Source organism: Bison bison, unplaced genomic scaffold (assembly GCF_000754665.1).
Source record: "Bison bison bison isolate TAMUID 2011002044 unplaced genomic scaffold, Bison_UMD1.0 scf7180017864118, whole genome shotgun sequence".
NCBI classification, from domain to species: domain Eukaryota; kingdom Metazoa; phylum Chordata; class Mammalia; order Artiodactyla; family Bovidae; genus Bison; species Bison bison.
This window is the reverse complement of record NW_011494690.1, coordinates 446,795-454,118: the sequence shown is the minus strand read 5'-3', so window position 1 is coordinate 454,118 and position 7,324 is coordinate 446,795.

Below are 7,324 nucleotides of genomic sequence, written 5' to 3'. Positions count from 1 at the left end.
TTCACAAAATTTTGGTAAGCTGAGTTGTTCTATAGTTAATTTTTTTTTTTTAAAGAAAGTAAAAGAAATAAGTGAGGAAAGCAGGAAGACAGAGAGGAAGCAAAGAACAGTTTGACTGATTTCAAACCAAATTTATTTGTTTGCTAACACTGTAGATGACATTTGTAGTTGGGGATTTTTCACAATCTGATCACATTATGGGTCCTCAGGAATTTCTTGTTGCTCGGCTTTGCTGATCATATTATCCATGGACGTCTTCCGTCTGTTTTTGTGTGATTCTGTGCTTGTGTGGTTCTGTGCTGCTGCCTTCCCTGTCTTTCCAGAATCAATAGTATTCTTTCACTTATTCTTTGAACCATACAGTGCATGCTCAGTCACAGAGTCATTTCTGACTCTTTGAGACCCCATGGACCTCAGCTGGAGCCCACCTAGCTCCTCTGTCCATGGGATTATCACGGCAAGAACACTGGAGTGGATCGCCATTTCCTCTTCCAGGGGATCTTGCAGACCCAGGGATGGAACTTGCATCTCCTAAGGTTCCTGCATTGACAGGCAGTTCTTTACCACTGAGCTACATGGGAAGTCTGAAACATACAGTAGCTACATTTTATTAAAACAGTTTCTAAAGCTATAGTGTGATGAGGCTTTACCCTGTACCTGGTTTTTATCAAATGCCATAGACAATTATTCTCATGATATTAAAGATCAGATTGTTTTATATTTTCATATACTACCACACCTCCTTGCTCATCACAAAAAATTTTTGCAACTTGATGAAATAAAATAATACACTACATTTTAATAACATTATTCTAAAATGTTCCAACTGTTCACATATTATATTTTTAATTACTGTATAAAACTTAAAACATGTTCATCACAATTGAACACTGTCTTGTAACCTTCTGTGTTTTTATTTTGATAAATTGTTCCATTAATACAATTGACAAATCCTTGATATGGAGATTTCCTGATACTCAGTAAAACGGAAAATCTAATCCAAATGTAATCAGTGCAGATGAAAATATGAGACTTGAAAGAGAAGCTGCGGAGGTTTTGGACATTAGTTTTTACTTTGTTATGCTTGGGTTTGCTTGAGCTACAGCCTTCCTATATTTTCTATAGATTGTATGGTACTTGATGGCTACAAGTTGTTGATAGAAAAAGAGTCCTATTATACTTCATAGTTCACTACATCTAAGTAAGAATAGGACACATTTTAGAATATATGCTTGAGAAAAGCCAGAACACCAAAACCACACTAATCTTTATGAATATTTTAGCATTCATGCAAGATAAAATGCATATTTGACATCTTATGTTCATTGAACTCCATGGCAATTGCCATGACTAAAAAATGAATAAAAAATAATTGTATTTTAAAATCTAGAACACCTTACACACATATTAGAACTTTATACTGTGTGTTCAAATTAATTGGGGGAATTTCAGAGCAGGCAGAGCTTCTTTCTGCTATGAACAATAGAAATACATTCTCAAAAAATAATTTAGCCCTAAGTGTCCCCTCATCTTGCAGTGTGCCACATGAACTCTGTCTCTTTGTTTCAGCTGTGATGGGAACAGCACCACTCCAAATTGCACAAGATAACTCTCCCATCACATGGGAGAGTCAGCCTTACAGATATATATCATTGTGCCCAAAGAGAGCTTGTGAAATAGAAATACTAGAATACACATGGATGGAAAGTTCACTGAAATTAGTGGCCCTTTACCACTCTGAATCAAATTTGTAAGACTGATGAGACATAAGAATGTTCATAAGAAATGTGATGTAATTGTAGATTTCAATAAAGCCAATGTCAGTGAAGTGTGTAAAGGAAATGAAATCATCATGTTTCTTCAGTGTTATTCACCAAAAAATTTCTGCAAGTGAAGTAAGGCTGTTCTCTAAATAAATAAGTCATCTGTCATAGAATTAACAAGTTTCAAGTTTTTCATTACGTTTTTCTTGAAAATGAAGTTTGAGAATCTAAATAGATTACTTTTTCCCTTCACATCCTTCAGGATGACAATCAGGGATATATAGATATTTATAGTTTTCCTCATATAAACAGGACATGTATCAAATATTCACTGAATAGGTCTTTCTTTTTCTTCCTTCCATCTAGAATGACGCCCATGCAGTCAGAATTGCATTTCTTACAGCTCTATATCTTATTCTACCAGTCTTCTGAATTATTTTTGATAAATACTTACATTTATTTCCCTTCAGTTGTGAGCCTAAAAGCTAAAAATGTCTGGATGTTGCTGGGCAGGTGGTCATAGCCAAGTCCTTGAGTAATCAGGGGCTGGCATGCCTTTATTGCCTGAACTACGTCCAGGTTCAAAATACTAACCAGAGAGCAGTACAAAAAGGCAAATTGAGCAGCCACATCCTGACTGAAGGTCCCCCAGGCATACTTTAAATACTCTGGTGTACCCTCACCCATCCTTGACTGTTGATAGCTTCATCATGTGGGGTTACTGGTACAATGAAACAATGACGTGCTACCAGGGGATGGGAGCTATACAAATTCTGAAGCCACGACACCATCACCTTTGCAAAACACCCAGGAGAAAAAAAAAACATATTTTGAGCCTTTTCCATTTTTCCACTAAATTGGATTATCTTTTAATATTAAGGCTTAGCAATGCTTTTGATCATTAATGTTAACAGTTTTCTTCTCAAAATCATTTATTTAACAGAGAGTTTTTGGCAGAATTTTTAGTAAGCATGAACAGCATTTTTTAAACCTAGAAAACTGACAGATTGTACATAATTTCTTCGCCACCCACAGCCACTCGAAGGAAAGCCAGTTTCAGTGCACTGTTATTATATACACAATATTATCTGAACCACACAAGTAGCAGTGTCAGTAGTGTTCAAGGACTTCAAGATGGACTCTGAAAAATGAGCAGAGAGGCCCTGTTTGGGCACCAGAAGAGTAGCTGGGCTTTCAATTAACCTTACTTAACAAAAGGTAAATGAGATTCTTTAAGAAGGCATGGAGGAAATAAATGCTTCAAGGGCCAATACACTGCAATATTATGAGTGACTTTCTACTGCTACAAAGAATAATTGAAGTATGTAAAGCAATGTTTCTTAGTAAAATAAATATGTATGTACAATTCATGTATATGGTCATATATATCAGTCAGTTCAGTCCAGTTGCTCAGTCGTGTCCGATTCTTTGTGACCCCATGGATTGCAGCACACCAGGCCTCCTCGTCCCTCACCACTCCCAGAGTTCACTCAAACTCATGTCCATTGAGTCAGTGATGCCATCCAACCATCTTGTCCTCTGTCGTCCCCTTCTCCTCCTGCCTTCAGTCTTTCCCAGCATCAGGGTCTTTTCAAATGAGTCGGTTCTTCACATTAAGTGGCCAAAGTATTGGAGTTTCAGCTTCAGTATCAGTCCTTCCAATGAACACCCAGGACTGGTCTCCTTTAGGATGGACTGGTTAGATCTCCTTGCAGTCCAAGGGACTCTCAAGAGTCTACTCCAACACCACAGTTCAAAAGCATTCAATTCTTTGGCGCTCAGCCTTCTTTATAGACCAACTCTCACATCCCTACATGACTGGAAAAAACATAGCTTTGACTAGACAGATCTTTGTTCATAAAGTAATAGCTCTGCTTTTTAATATGCTGTCTAGGTTGGTCATAACTTTCCTTCCAAGGAGCAAGCGTCTTTTAATTTCATGGCTGCAGTCACCATCTGCAGTGATTTTGGACTTTTGACCTTGTGGACTGTAGCTCGTCAGGCTCCTCTGTCCAGAGGATTCTCCAGGCAAGAACACTGGAGTGGGTTGCCATGCCCTCCTCCAGGGGATCTTTCTGGCCCAAGGATCTAATCCATGTCTCTTTTCATCTCCTGCATTGGTAGGCGGGTTCTTTACCACTAGTGCCACCTGGGAAGCCCCATACAGATATTCATAGGTATATAAATAGTGATTACTTGTGTCCTGCATGTCAGCAGCAAAATCATTTGATGACTTTTTCATTCACGTGCTTGTATCACCTAGATATAATTTACTAATTTGAAGGAAATGACAACTCACTCCAGTGATCTTGCCTGGGCTATCCCAAGGACAGAGGAGCCTGGTGGGCTACAGTCCATGGGGTCACAAGAGTCTGACATGACTTAACAACTAAACCACAGCAAAACAACTTTACTTCTCAAATATATGAAAAAACTTACATGAGTTTAAAATATAAAATTTAGCCTTAACACCAACAATGGCTTCATACCTGTAAATGGATATGTTTTATTATCCTTACACTGCTTGCTAGATCTTTAAGCATCTTCTCCCTTTAAACATCAGTAGTGTAGTTGGAAACAGTGGCACAAATAATATCAAACCTGTGAGTTTCTGTACAATTCTGACTACCCTGATCTGTCCACGAGACTTTCCTTAGCGTTATGCTCCAAACCAATGATTTCTAGGATTGACTACAGTCTAGGCAAATAGATAATTCATTTATTTTTGGAACAAGTGATGATGGTGCAGATTTATGGGATTTTGTTTTGTTTTGTTTTCAAGGCAATTTGGCATGATATTAAAATGTTTAATCCAACAAGTACTTGAATTCCACTTCTTATGCTGTCTCAAAAAAAGATACTTGCAAATAACTACCAAAGGTAAAGATAAGTCTCTCCAGCACAATCTTGGTATTAGCAGAAACTCTAAACCACCATCCAGAGAATTGTGGTTAAATAAACATGGAAGCTTTATTCTATTAAGTACCTGCTAATAATAGGTAAGATAGCTCTATGAGTATTGGTCAGGAAAGTGCTCTAATATATTAGTAGATATTGCAAAGTGAAATAATTGCATAATACTTAATTTTAAGCCATTCACCTCCAAATATTGCATAGTTTAATTTATGGAAGAATTTCCCCATGCAAAACCACCTTTGAACAGTAACTAAGGTTGGGATGTGAGTGATTTGTGAATAAGGTGTTTAAAGATGTTTTTCAGTTTTACTGCATATCCTGTATATAATGTTTTAACAAGAAAGTTTTTAAAAATCAGAATTCATGTGGTATTATTCATTATGTTACCATGGATAATGATGTTAAGTACATTTAAACTTTTCCTCTTCATCATATTGTCATTGGATATTATGGAAGCCAACATGTTTTTAATTAAATAAAGGAAACATAATCTCTATGCACATATATATTTTGTAAAGTATCATATTCCTTCTACCTGAAAAAAAATAACATTTATGTGTTTTGGGTCTGTTGGGGTTAATTGTTTTCATTTTTAATTTTCTGAGACAGTTTGAATGGGTGTGTCTTTTTTTTTTTACTTTTTAAAGTTATTTTCACTGGGTATAGATATTTTGTCGTGAAATAGTGTTTGTTAATTCTTTCATCAGTTTAATATATTATTCCATTGTCTAATATATTACATGATAATATATCTTATATTGTTCCTGATGAAACTCTTATGTGTTTATTTTATTTGTTTGTATGTATATACATATATAAAGTTTATTTTTCCTTCTGGCTGTCTTCAAATTAAAAAAAATTCGTTTTCAACACTTTCAATATGATATATGTATGTGCATGTGTATACATGTGTGTAGTTTTTTCTGTGGTCCTCTGAACTTTTGAGAATGTTTGTCATTAATTTTGGATAATCTTATTCTTTTAAGTATTGATTTTGTTCTCACTCTTCTGGGATTCCAATTATAAGCATATTATGAAAAATAATACATAAATATATAGTAAATTAGTTTGCTATTCATGCCATAACCTCTACCCACTGCTAAGCCCATGGGTGCTTTGTTTTATTTTTTTAACATTAAAAAAAAATTCCTTCAGATGGAATACTTTTTATTACTTTATTTTAAAGTTTGCTCATTGTATCGTAAATGGATGCAATGAGCAAACTTTAAAATAGAGTAATAGAAAGTACTCCATCTAAAGGAATTTTATTTTCTTGGGCTCCAAATCACTGCAGATGATGACTGTAGTGATGATATTAAAAACACTTGCTCCTTGGAAGAAAAGCTATGACAAACATAGACAGCATATTAAAAAGCAGAGACAAAACTGCTGACAAGGGTTCGGATAGTCAAAGCTATAGTTTTTTCCAGTAGTCATGTACAGATATGAGAGTTGGACTGTAAAGAAGGCTGGGTGGTAAAGAACTAATGCCTTTAAATTGTGGCGCTGGAGAGGACTCTCGAGAGTCCCTTGAACAGCAAGGAGATCAAACCAGGCAACCCTAAAGGAAATCAACACTGAATATTCATTGGGGGATTTATACTGAAGCTGAAGTCCAATACTTTGGCCACCTAATACGAGGAGCTGACTCATTGGTAAAGACCCTGATGCTCAGGGAGATTGAGAGCAGGAGGAGACAGGGGGTGGGGTGCGACAGAGAATGAGATGGTTGGATAGTGTCACCAACTCGATGGACATGAGTTTGGGAAACTCCAGGAGATAGTGAAGGACAGGGAAACCTGGCATGCTGCAGTCCACAAAGAAGCCCAAAGAGCTGGAAACAACTTAGAGACTGAACACAGCTTGCTGCTGCTGCTGCTGCTACTGCTGCTGCTGCTAAGTCGCATCAGTCATGTCTGACTCTGTGCGACCCCATAGATAGCAGCCCACCAGGCTTCACCGTCCCTGGGATTCTCCAGGCAAGAACACTGGAGTGGGTTGCCATTTCCTTCTCCAATGCATGAAAGTGAAGTGGAAGTGAAGTTGCTCAGTCATGTCTGATTCTTTGCGACCCTGTGGACTGAAGCCTACCAGCCTCCTCCGTCCATGGGATTTTCCAGGCAAGAGTACTAGAGTGGATTGCGATTGCCTTCTCTGGAAAATAGCTTATCGAGGAACAGAATTGTATCCTCCCCTAAACCATTAAAAGCATTCTTCATTTCTGACCTCTCTTTATCTTTATAGAATAATTTTTATAACATTTCTTATTTTATTTATGTTGATTACTTTGCCTCTTAGCAATGCTTTTGTTTTTTACTCTGTTTTTTTTTTTTTTATTTGCCTCTCAATCTGACATCTTTTTAAAGATGGTAGATAGATCTCTACCTGAAATTGGTAAGCGGTAAGTAGATCTCATTCCTGCCATTGTGCACATGTTTCCACTTGCTAAGTTTTGAATGTAGAGTTCACAGTCAATGTGTTCAGTGGTTGAATTTGTTTGGGGTCTGCTGTTGCTATGCTTACCCTTAGTGTACTGCAGATTTCAAATTCCCAATCTTGTTTTTAAGATGGGGTTTTCTTCCCATAGGGGATTTATGAGTGTCTGATCCACCTTCTGTTTTGGGTCTTTTTTGCACTAAAACCTA